Source organism: Macaca mulatta, chromosome 4, assembly GCF_049350105.2.
Source record: "Macaca mulatta isolate MMU2019108-1 chromosome 4, T2T-MMU8v2.0, whole genome shotgun sequence".
Classification (NCBI taxonomy): Eukaryota; Metazoa; Chordata; class Mammalia; order Primates; family Cercopithecidae; genus Macaca; species Macaca mulatta.
The window spans coordinates 178,515,863-178,529,083 of NC_133409.1; the positions used below are offsets into that span (position 1 = coordinate 178,515,863).

The 13,221-nt window shown below is 45.2% G+C and overlaps 1 pseudogene; it reads right to left on the reverse strand.

Moving 5' to 3' along the window:
* Positions 1-11,415: 11,415 nt before the first annotated feature.
* Positions 11,416-12,751, reverse strand: LOC710320 (26S proteasome regulatory subunit 4 pseudogene; annotated as a pseudogene).
* Between the last annotated feature and the right edge of the window lie 470 nt (positions 12,752-13,221).

A 13,221-nucleotide genomic window follows, 5' to 3' on the forward strand; every position in this document is an offset into this window, starting at 1 on the left:
GCGAGGAAGAAGTAACCAAATGCTTCAACGGAGACAAGGAAGTGATTCATTCTCAGGTAGGGAGGGTGAGAGCAAAGGCACAGAGGGGTGAGAAAGCACGATATATTTTCAGAGTGGCGAGTGGTTGGGCATGCCTATGCAGAGGGTTTACGGAAATATGCCATTGGAGATGGTGCTGGAGAGTCTATACCTTTTGGACTTTGTTTTGGAAAAATAAAAACAGGTCATTTCCTTTGCCTTTTAAGACACAAAAGTGAAAAACTCACTTATAAATTTAAAACTATTTTAACTCATATCATATACAGCTGAGTGGAACCCTCAGGTGGCGCATCAAGATTGCTGCTGTCAGCACGGGCAACTGGGGTAACTGAGGTCTCTAAACCAGCCAGAACAGTCACGGATTCTGTAGTAGTCAGTCCTCAAGTTTGCTGGGGAGCATGTGGTGTGACCCTAAAGGAAGAGCTTCATCCTCTAACTTATCCACGCATCCACACTTGGCTCCATATGAATGGCAGCTGGTCGTCTACCTGACAATTTAACTTGGGATCAACTGTGCTCTTTCTGGAAGCTGCCTTTAAGGCAGGGAATGTTCAGGGTAGCTGAAATCTGCAGAAGCTGGCAGCCCGGGAGCATGGTGCTTCAATCCAGGGCTGGCTAGCAGCAGTGCTGTGACGGGGGCCCAGATGATCTTTGGTGTCCTGAACCATGATTATGTGTTTTCATTGAGAGCTCATTATATACCAGGCATTGCACTGAGCATTGTACATGGGTTCTGAGATTTAATCTTCACAACAGTTCTGTAAGCAATAATCTAGAATCATTCTTATTTGGATGAGACACTGCAGTTCATACAGGTTAACGTCTAAGTAATAAGTGGTGCAGCTGGGCCTCGAGCCCAGGTGCTCTGATGTTGTCTCTTATCTTCCTTACTCTGTCAAAACCTGACTTAAGTAATGGTGTTAGAGAGACATATTAATGCCAGGTGTAAATACCCACCGAGAGACAGTGTGGTGCAGGGGTCGGGGACATGGACTGTGGAGTCAGTCTATCTAACATGTGGGTTTGATCCTGGCCCCATACCTCCCCTGTGTGGATGAATAAATGACCTCACTCTCCACCCCTCTGTGTTCGCATCTGTAAGGTGCTGGTAACAGCCACACGTCCCATAAGCGTGAGATGAAATGACATCTACAAAACTCCTGGCGCACGGCATCCTTTCAATGTTAGATGTGATTATTATCCACAAGGAGTTATGTGAGAATGTTCCTCCAATGGGATATCTGTGATTTACCTATTAAATATTACTTAAGCCAAAATAAATGAATCTAGGCCAGGTGTGGTGACTCGCACCTATAATCTCAGTACTTTGGGAGGCTCAGGCAGGCGGATCACTGGAGATCTGGAGTTTGAGACCAGCCTGGCCAAAATGGTGAAACTTCGTTTCTACTAAAAACGCAAAAATTAGCAGGGTGTGGTGGCCCACGCCTGTGATCCCAGCTACTCAGGAGGCTGAGGCAGGAGAATTCCTTGAACCCAGGAGGTAGAGGCTGCAGTGAGTTGAGATTGTGTCATTGCACTCCAGCCTGGGCAACAGAGCGAGATTCTGTCTCCAAAAAAAAAAAGAATCTAAATGATAGAAGTTTTAAGACTCTGTATTCAGTTTTTAATTAAGTCATACTGAAATGTCTGCTTGATTGTATGAAATTCAAATAATACAGATAGAGTAGAGTGGTCTTTAGTTAGCCCATGTAATTTGACTTCTCATTAGTTTCATGGGGGAGCTCTGACAAATAGCAGAGTGGCCTTCTCTTGGCATCTGGAAATTTCCCATGTAGCCTGTAGCCTGCAGCCTGCATCTTGGGGCCTTTTGTCTAGCCTATGGCTCCAGGATCCTCCTCCCGCCACTCCTATTGACAGCAGGTGGCTAGGAATCACAGGTGCAAGGAAGGCGATGTCGGGTAGGGCAGAGAAGCGCCATATCCAGGGAGGCAGGTTCCAGCTCTGCTCTGACCCAGCTGGCTGTGTGATTGGAGCCCTCACCTAATGATTGTGAAATGAGGATTTGTAACTACAGAATTGTCGGGCTATTTTCAAAGAGTCGTTTTGCTCGACCCCCTCATGTTACAGATGTGGGAATGGTGAGCCACATCCACAGTGCCCAGGTCCACATATTTGGTACCTACTTGGTAAATGGCAGAGTAGAGGCTGGAAAGAACCCTCTCCTGCTAGTTCTCCTGGCTTGAACATCTGTAGCACGTGAGTCGTGAATGCTTTGCTTTGCTCTCTCATCCAGTTTCTCATAAATGGGAGCCATTTAAAGCTCTGAAATTATCTCATTCTAACAGTCTGAATTTCCTCTTGGGGACTAGCAGAGTGGTTCCAGGTGTGAATAGGGGTATACACGATAGTGAAGATGCCAATGTGGAAAGACACAGGGCATGAGAGTACTCACCATCTGCAGCTGTCCCCAGTTACAAGTGTCCTTCGGCTTGTGCCCCGGTGGGAGGTGGCTGTCCCCAGCCATGGCTGCTGTGGGCTGCTAATCAAAGCCTTAACTGCTGCAGATGGGAACAGCGGCCACCTGTGTGGGCCCGGCCCCTGCTGTCTTTCTCACTCCCCTGGCCACTGTCACCCTTTCTACCTTTAGTTGGGGATCTTGGCAACAGCCTTGCCCAGGAAGAAATCCAGGGGGAATTCCTGGTGTCTCTGCACCTCATGGGGATGGAAATCACTTTAACATCTGCCAGTGACTTGGGATTACAGAGTCATTATTGCTGGAGTGCAGAATTCTAATTCTCTCATGAACATGTGCTCCTGGCCTGAATTCCAGGGCCCCCGTTGGCCTCTCTACCCAAGAGGTGCTCTTTCCTGCCTGTCCTGGCTTCACATTGGTTTATAGAGGTTGCTTTTCCTCCAAATTGGTGGAAGCTTCTGCTTCTACTTAACTGTTACATATTTTTTTCTTTTCTTTCATTTTTGTTTCTTTGAGACAGAGTCTTGCTCTGTCAGCCAGGCTGGAGTGCAGTGGCATGGTCACGGCTCACTGCAGCCTTGAGCTTCTGGGCTCAAGCTATCCTCCCACCTCAGCCTCCCAAGTAGCTGGATCTACAGGTGCATACCACTATACCTTGCTAATTTTTATATTTTTTGTAGAGACAGGGTCTTGCCATGTTGGCCAGCCTGGTCTCAAACTCCTGGCCTCATGTGATCTGCCTACCCCAGCCTTCCGAAGTGTTGGGATTACGGGCATGAGCCACTGTGCCCAGCCTGCTTTTTTCTTTTATACTCCCTTGGTGGCCTGCCCTCCTGTAGCCTCAGCTGAAGCCTCTTCCTGGCCAATTTAGAGCCATAGTTCCTCTGTTTAACCCAGAAGACAAACTCAACCTTTGGTGTGTATGTCAGCAATAATTCCAGAAAGGTCCCCAACCCCCTCCCTCACAAAGAATGACTCTTCAGGGAAGGACTTTCAGAAAAAAACTGCAGCAGCTGAATTGCCCTGAGGGCTGAGGTTCTGTGCTGTTCTCTGGGCTCTGCCACCAAAGACAGCAGCTGAGTGACCTATCACTGAGAAAGATACAGTTCTTAAGGCTGAGAGAGAAAGGTGAGGGTAAAGGGCCTTCTGTCGCTCCTGAGGGGGAATCAGTGGAGAGAATGAGAAAAACAGATGGCTGTGAATAAGCAACCAGAGAAGAGCCTTGAGGTTGCTAGATTTGGGTCAAGATGTGTGACTTCCCATAAGTCACTTAACCTTCTTGTTTCTTCATTTACTCTGTGGCAGGAGAGGGTTAGGTTAAAGGGCCTCCTCTGGAAAAAGCATTCAATTAGCAAACCATCTCTCCACAGGGTAAGAGGCCAGGGTTGTGGCCACAGAATCTTAGCCATGGTCGCTGTTCTCAGGGAATTTGTGATCTTAGAGAGACAAGTGCGTGGACTGGTGGTGGGGATAAGTCCATTGTGTTAGATTTTGTGCCAACTCGAAGGTCTTATTTCTTTTTTTTGTAGTATATATTTAAAGTGTGCAGCGTGATGTTTTGCAATACATATCCATAGTGAAATCAATACTACAGTCAAGCAAATTAACATATCCATCTCCTGACAGTTACCTTTGTGTGTGTGTGTGTGTTTGTGTGTGGTGAGAACACCTGATATCTACACTCCTCGCCAATTTCCAGCATTCAGTACAGTGTTATTAGCTATGGTCATCATGCTTATTTCAACACAGGGATTTAGAAAGGGATGATAGCAGAGGTCTGAGAAACTTTGAGGAGGAGGGAATGGCTTGGAAGGATGGTTAGAGTGTGAGTAGGGGAGGGCAGAAGGGAAATATCCAGTTGCAAGGAGCAGGGAATAAAGATGGGAGCACAGTGTGTCTGTGGGACCTGGAGGAGCCTAGGAGCAGAGGCACCTGTTGGAAGAAGTAGCTGAATAGATTGGATGGGCCTGTGAAACGTGCCCTGAAAGCCACTGGGTTCCTCCCTCCTTTCTCCCTCCCTCCCTGTTTTAGAGGTTTAGAGATAAAACTGGTCAAATTAAAAGGGACCAAAAAAGTGGTGGTTCTCAATCCTGGTGGCACATGAGAAAATTAAGGATGTCGGACTCCTTCTCCAGAAATTCTCATGTAATTGGTCTGGGAAGGGGATCTAAATGTAGTTTCTTTCCTTCCTTCTTCTTTCCTTTCCTCCCACCCTCCCTCCTTCCTCCCTCCCTCCCTCCCTCCCTTCCTTTCTTCCTCCCTTCCTCCTTTCTTTCCTTCCATCCTTCCTTCCATCCTTCCTCTCTCTCTCTTTCTGCAGAGCAGCAATCAAAATGGAAAAGAAATGAACATAAAGAGATGTGTTTTTGTTTTGTTTTTTGAGATGGAGCCTTGCTCTGTGGCCCAGGCTGGAGTGCAATGGCGTGATCTCGGGTCACTGCAACCTCCACCTCCCAGGTTCAAGCGATTCTCCTGCCTCAGCCTCCTGAGTAGCTGGGATTATAAGTGCCTGTCACCACGCCCAGCTAATTTTTTGTGTTTTTAGTAGAGACAGGGTTTCACTATGTTGGCCAGGCTGGTCTTGAACTTCTGAACACAGGCGATCTGCCCACCTCGGCCTCCCAAAGTGCTGGGATTAAGGCATGAGCCACTGCGCCCCGGCCAAAGAGATGTTTTAAAGGGAAAAAATGCTAGCTATCTTGACTAATGAAACATAACTGGGTTAAAGAAGAGATTCTATTCACTTCTTTAAAATATTGGTTGAGCACTTACCATATGCCTCCCACTGAGTCAAGCTAAGGAAAATTCAGAGGTTAAGACCCTTGTCCTGTCTTCAAGGAGTTTATATATAATAGGTGACAAAGAAAATAACCACAATATGAGAATAATATGAAAGCTGGCTTAAGAGTAATTTTTTAAAAAGGTGTGAAGATACAGAGAATAGAGAGGCAGAGGTTCCCTCTTGAGGAGAGAGTGAAGGACACTCTACAGAGGTACCACTTAGCTGCAGTTTGAAGCCTGGGGAGGTTTTTGGCGGGGGAGGTGGGGAAGCCTGGGGAGGTTTTTGGCGGAGGAGGTGGGGAAGGGACCCTCACGTGGGAGGCATCACTAGGTGTAAGAGAAGCCATAAAAATGGGTGCGTCTGGGTGCGTGGCTCACGCCGGTAATCCCAGCACTTTGGGGAGCCAAGGCAGGAGGATCACAAGGTCAAGAGTTCAAGACCAGCTTGACCAACATGATGAAACCCTGTCTCCTACTAAAAATACAAAAATTAGCTGAGCATGGGGTGGTGAGTGCCTTTAATCCCAGCTACTTGGGAGACTGAGGCAGGAGAATTGCTTGAACCTGGGAGGCGGAGGTTGCAGTAAGCCAAGATTGTGCCACTGCACTCCAGCCTAGGAAATAGAGTGAGACCCTGTCCAAACAAACAAACAGAATGATTGGGTGCAATGAACAGCAGAATTAGTGCATAGTGACAAACAGCCTTATCCCGAAGAAGCGTGAGGTATATGGAAGGGTTGGTGGAGAAGGTGGATTAGTGCCAGAAAAGGTTAGAAAGATGGGTTTATTTTTAAAACTGTTAATTAAAAAAAAGTTAACAATATTTTATTCTTTTTTTTTTTTTAAGACGGGGTCCCACTCTGTCACCCAGGCTGGAGTGCAGTGGCGTGATCTTGGCTCACTGCAACCTGTGCCTCCTGGGTTCAAGTGATTCTTCCTGTCTCAGCCTCCCAAGCAGCTGGGACTACAGGCACATGCCATGAAGCCCGGCTAATTTTTGTATTTTTAGTAGAGATGGGATTTTGCCATGTTGGCCGGGCTAGTCTTGAACTCCTGACCTCAGGTGATCCACCCATCTTGGCCTCCCAAAGTGCTGCTATTACAGGTGTGAGCCACCGTGCCCAGCCTATTTCTTGACCTTAGTGGTGGTTATATGGGTGTCTATAAGTATTGCTTTAAATATGTAGATAAGATTTATAAACTTTCTTCATGTAAATTATATTTCACGGTTTAAAAATGTTTAAGGAACAGTATAAAATCAAAATAATCATCATAAACATATAACACCTTACAATACAATCTTGACTATATCAGATGCATAGAAAAAGTACAAATATTAACAGTTGCAGTTGGAAACGTTCATTCATGGATATGAAAGGGCAAAAATACAATTAAAAATACATGTCCTGGTGTCGTGGCTCACAGCCGTGAGGAGGACACTTTGGGAGGACAAGGTGGGCAGATCACTTGAGACCAGGAGTTTGAGACCAGCCTGGACAACATGGTGGAAACCCATCTTTACTAAAAATACAAAAATTAGTCAGGCATGGTGGCACAAACCTGTAGTCCCAGGTACTTGGGAGGCTGAGGCATGAGAATTCCTTGAACACTGGAGGTGTAGGTTGCAGTGAGTCAAGATCATGCCTGGGTGACAGAGCAAGACTGTGTCTCAAATAAATATATATGTGTACACAACATAAACAGAAAACATTATTTTTGATTATACCTAAAACATTTGCAGTTAATAGATCACATATTAGGCCACAAAGGAAGCTTCAGTAAATTCCAAAGAATTAATCCTATTCTGACAATGTTTTCCAACTACAATGTCATCACAGAATTAATATTTTTAAAAAGATGGCTAAAATAAAGTCATGCTTATTTAGAGATTAGATAGCATACTATTAAATAACATTTGGACTGAAAAAAATAGAACTGAATAAAATACTACATGATTGAATTTGTATACATCTAAAGCAGTACTTAAAGGCAAATTTATAGTCTTAAATATACTAATGAACAAAAAAGTTAAAAACAAATGAGTTTTCATAATAAGATATTACCTCACACCCACTAGGATGACTACTATTAAAAAAAAACAAGAAAATAACAAGTGTTTTGAGGATCAGCTTAACTTTTAAATTAGGTATTATTCGCATATGATAAAATGCACACATTTTAGACGTCTGATTTTTTAAGGTCTTGAATGCCCAGGTAAGGGATTGGGATGGCTGGAGGTCATACAGTACAGTAAAAAGTTTAATAGACAGCCGAGTGCCATGGCTTACACCTGTAATCCCAGCACTTTGGGAGGCCGAGGAGGGCAGATCACGAGGTCAAGAGATAAAGACCATCCTGGCCAACGTGGTGAAACCCAGTCTCTATTAAAAATACAAAAAATTAGCGTGGTGGCGCATGCCTGTAGTCCCAGCTACTCAGGAGACTGAGGCAGGAGAATCGCTCAAACCCAGGAGGTGGAGGTTGCAGTGAGTGCAGTGAGCCGAGATTGCATACCACTGCACTCCACCCTGGCAACAGAGTGAGACTCTGTCTCAATTAAAAAAAAAAACAAAAACAAAAAACAGACTTGGCATTGAATTACAGTTTAGTCATTTGCTCACTATGTCATCTTGGACAAATGACTTGAGTCTCAGGGCCTTATTTCCTCATCTCCAATGATGACAGGAATACACCCCTGGGGAATGTGGAAAGGATCAAATAAAGTATTGTATGCAATGTATACCTCTTTCTTGGATATTTGACTTCATGGAATGCATCTTTTCCTTAAGAAAACCTGATTGAGGCCCTTGTTATAGAAAACACCTGGCAGTTGGTGCCTCTGTTTTATCTTCCAACTCCAGTCTCCATCCTGAACTCTGTAACCAAGTTAGTCTCTGTTCAGCATTGCTTTCACCATTCTGTTCCTTCCACAAAAGCTTTTGGCGAGTCCCCATTAGCCTGAGGTGAAAATCTGAATGCCTTAGATTAGAGTTCAAGGCCTTCTGAAGTCTGTCTTTGATCTGCTTTGCCACTGTCTGCTCCTCTATATTTGTAGTTTTATTTTATTTATTTATTTTAAAACAGTGTCTCACTGTCACCCAGGCTGGAGTGCAGTGGCGCCATCTCGACTCACTGCAATCTCTGCCTCCAGGGTTCAAGCGATTCCTGTGCCTCAGCCTCCAGAGTAGCTGAAATTATAGGCGTACACCACCACACCTGGCTAATTTTTGTAATTTTTTTTTAGTAGAGGCGGGGTTTAACCATGTTGGCCATGCTGGTCTCGAACTCCTGACCTCAGCCCGCCTTGGCGTCCCAAAGTGCTGGGATTATAGGTGTGAGGCACCACACCCGGCCTAATTATAGTTTTAAAACTCCTAAATTCTCTATAAATTCTGATGTGGCAAAAAACAAACAAATGAAAAGAAAAAAAGAAAAACCCAGACCCAAACTCTTAAAGTTACAGAACCCAGAGCTCTTTGTTCAAATGGAATCTTTTGTTCAAAAACATTGCAGCTCCATCCATCAGGCATATGAGAGAGAAGCTTTTGGTTGAAGCCAGGATGGGGGTCCCGGACTGACTTCCTCTCCCCTCCCATTTCCTCCTTTCCATTCCTACCTGCTTAGTTCCCTGAGATGAGTCTCCAGGACGTTGTTTGAAACCCATTGCCTTCTGGGAATGTCCTTAGATAGGAATAGGTCCTCTCTCCTCAAGGAGCAAGGAGGTCACTGAACTCTGTGTGTGTTACCCTCCACTGGGCCTCTCGCCTGACCCTCCTGTGGTTGTTTGCTCATCAGTCAGGGACCCCGCCTCATAAAAGGCCCCCTCTGTGATGTAATGTTAACACGCTTAGCTACGCCTCTGGCATGAGTACAACAGCAGTTTTAATCATATGCCTGTTTGTAGCAGCCTTCAAGCAGCCAAGGGTATCGTAACAAATCACAGCCCAGTGAAAACAGTTTAACAACAAATCACAGCCCAGTGAAAACAGTTTAACAAGGGACTGTCTGATGTGGTATAAGCATTCCCTTGGTCTGATTTCACCTAGAAAATGTTGTGTCGGAGAGCAGTGGTTTGCAAACCTGCAGGTGGGGCCTTGGAACTTGTGCTTACAGATAATCCCCTGAGTTCAGAACCAGTGGCATGGGCACTAGAAAATAGCTAAGGAGAATGGACATTTTGAGTTGCGTGCAGTGGGGATGGTACACTCAGGGATGAGAATATGTGCTGTACTTCATATGGATATTTTTTCATATGAAGGAACAGAAGAGTGGAAAGTGCAGAAGAAGCAGGTTTTCAGGGGGTTGTCTTGCTTTCAGTTTTGAGCAGGTGGAGTTTAAAATACCCATGGGCCAATGAAGTGCAGATTTCCAGCAGGTAGTTGGAAATTTGAGTCTGGGACTCAAGAGTGAAGTGAGCGGTGAGCTGATAATACAGAATCATCTGTATGGAGGAGAGAGTTGAAGGTGTAAAAAGCATGAGTTTTTTAAGGAAAAGAGGAGAGCCTTGTGAAGTACTTACGTTTAGTTTCCAGAGGAAGAGAGTAGAGTAAAGGAGGTGGGAGATGTGGCCAGAAAGGAATAACAGAAGTTCACCTGCCAACTCACAGGGAGGGAAGAGCTTCTGGGAGGAGGAGGTGGGTGGGTGGCCAATGGGGTGTGATATGGTTAGGCTTTGTGTTCCTACCCATATCCCCTCTCCCCTCCTCTCCCCTCCCCTCCCCTCCCCTCCCATCACCTCCCTCCCATCCCCTCCCATCCCCTCCCTTCTCCTCTCCTCTTTCTTCCTTTCTTTCTTGATGGAGTCGCATGCTGTTGCCTAAGCTGGAGTGCACTGGTGCGATCTCTGCTCACTGCAACCTCCGCCTCCCAGGTTCAAGAGATTCTCCTGCCTCAGCATCCCGAGTAGCTGGGATTACAGGCACCTGCCACCATGCCTGGCTAACTTTTATATTTTCAGTACAGATGGGGTTTTGCCGTGTTGGCCAGGCTGGTCTTGAACTCCTGAACCTCAGGTGATCCACCCACCTTGGCCTTCCAAAGTGCTGGGATTACAGGCATGAGCCAACTGTGCCTGGCGAAATCTCATTTTGAATTGTAATCCTGAGATGTCAAGGGAGGGAAGTGACTGAATGATGGGGGTGGTTTCCCCCATGCTGTTCTTGTGATAATGAGTGAATTCTCACGAGATCTGATGGTTTTATAAATGGTAGTTTTTCTTGTGCTCTCATACAGTCTCTCTCTCCTACCACCGTGTAAGATGAGGCTGCTCCCCCTTCTGCCATGACTGTAAGTTTCCTGAGGCTTCCCAAGACATGTGGAATTTAAATCTCTTTTCTTTATAAATTATCCAGTCTTGGGCAATTCTTTATAGCAGTGTGAAAACGGACTAATAGAGGGTGGCTGTTATTAACTACAGTTCCTGGGGGATAAAAGGTGAGAAGCTGTCAGGACTTTGGACTTCAGGTTTACCTTGCAGTATGTATGATGGGGATGGGTGGTTTTCACGGGCTGGAGAGCTGAGTGGGAAGTGAGAAGTCTCCTTTCACTTCCTGGGACTTCATGGAGATCATTTCAATCTGATAAGTCTCCTGACCACCTTCTTACTCTTGCTTTATACAGAAAATATTATTTTTAAGAAGTCTGGCTGGTGCGGTGGCTCACACCTGTAATCCCAGCACTTTGGGAGGCTGAAGCGGGTGGATCACTTGAGGTCAAGAGTCTGAGACCAGCCTGGCCAACATGGCAACACCCCATCTCTGCTAAAAACACAAAAATTAGCTAGGTGTGGTGGCGCACACCTGTAATCCCATGTACTCTGGAGACTGAGGCATGAGAATCGCTTGAACCGAGGAGGCAGAGATTGCAGTGAGCCAAGATTGTGCCACTGCACTCCAGCCTGGGCAACAGAGCGAGACTTTTTTTTTTTTTTTTTTTTTTTTTTGGTGAAAGAACACACTTCATTGGGAAGCAGACTGCTGCACAGTGACCAACAGAAGAAGGCCACCCAATGAGCACTTACACATTGTGCTCCAAAAGACACAGGATGTTTTGCTAATAAAAATCAATGGGAACAGGGATTCCTCTGGGCAACTCCCCCAGCCTCATCCCTTTCAGGGATTCATAAATCTCCCATCCATTTTCCTGATGGCAGCTGTGGTTCATTAGAGAGACAGCCCTTTAGGGGTGCCTTCCTGTTTCTTATAAAGCACATTTTCTTTAGATTTTTGAAATCTTCATTTGTTACTTTCATTCTAGTTCTCTTAAGGCCATGAGATCAGCTTCCGTGCAGATTGCCTTGATGTCAGCACCAGAAAGGTCATCTTTAGCCACGATCAAGTCGTCCAGGGTTACATCATCGGCCAGCATCATCCTGCTGGGTGAATCTGAAATATGCGCTTCTTAGTCTTTTCATCAGGCAGGGGGAACTCAATCTTCCTGCTAACGTGGCCTGGTCTGATAAGTGCTGGATCCAAAGTTTCTATTCGGTTTGTGGCCACGGTATCTTTCACATTTCCCCTAGAATCAAATCCATCCAACATGTTCAACAGTTCCAACATTGTTTGCTGAATTTCTCTCTCACCACCAGAATTTGAGTCATATCTTTCTGTCCCAATGGCGCCAGTTTCATTGATAAGCACAATGGACGGTTCATGTTCTTCAGGAACTTGAAACAATTCCTGTACAAGTTTGGGCCCATCACCTAGGTACTTCTGAATAAGTTCAGAGCCAACCACTCTCAAGAAAATGGCTGAGGTTTGGTTTGCTACTGCTTTGGCTAACAAGGTTTTACCTGTGCCAGGCGGATCATAGAGAATGACCCCCTTAGGAGGCTTTATACCCGTCTCTTCATGATATTCAGCATGGGTGAAAGGAAGCTCCAGAGATTCCTTAATTTCTGGAATTTGATTGTCCAACTCCCCAGTATCAGCATAGGTCTCCTGAGGGACCTTTTCCACCTTCATCACTGTGACCAGGGGATGCGTGTCATCCATCAGCACCCCTCTCACAGCGTGCACCTTGTGGTTGAGCAGGACTGAGCAGCCAGTTTCCAGCAGATCCTTATCTACAAATGAAAGAATGCTGACGTAGTGTTCTGAGCCCACAGATGTAGACACGATGGCATGATTGTCATTGATGATCTCTTCCAAGGTTCCTATTGACATCGGGGTTCCTCTCAGATCATCCACTTTTGATCTTTCCTCCTCTTGCTTTTCTTCTAATGGTTTCATTTATTCCTGATTTCTAATGAATTCTTCCTCCATGAGAAGATAGTCTTTAATTTTCTCTAACTTCAGTAATTTTAACCAGCACTGAGTGTGAGGTGTTACCAGTGGCAGTTTGCTGGCAACGTCTGGTTCCTTTGTTTTCTTCTTCTTTTTCCCCACTCTAGTTGGTACAGGAGGTTCGTATTTCTTTTTCTTGTCCTTATCATCCTTCTTGCCACCTCCAGGACCGTGACCACCACTCTGACTTTGACCCATCTGGCCTTGGCTACTTGAACTCAAGACTCTTAAAAAAAAAAAAGAAATCCAATTACTCTGCAAAGACTGATTAAGCCCAGAATCACTGATTATTATGATTAAAGTTGAGACCCTTCAAAGGTGAGGTTTAACTTTCTTTGGTGTAGAAGAAATGTTTCAAGTAATTGAGTTTCAGAACCTGTCATTGCTAAACCCCTGTGAGGGGGCTTCGATTTTGAACCTTTTAAAAACTATTTTCAGAGGGCCATCTTTTTTGGTGTATTCTTGCTAGTGAGAGAGGGACAGTCTCCAGGAAGCTCAGAATCTCTCAGTTGTCCAAACAACCTAGCAAAGCTTCCGACAGTGGATTCAGAGTGAAATGGTTCTGTCACAGGAATGTGAGATAGGTCTGTTTTCAGTGTCATTTTCTAACTATTGATAACTTGATCTTTTTTCTTGCTTGCTTTTTTTTTTTTTTTTTTTGAGACAGAGTCTCATTCTGTCGCC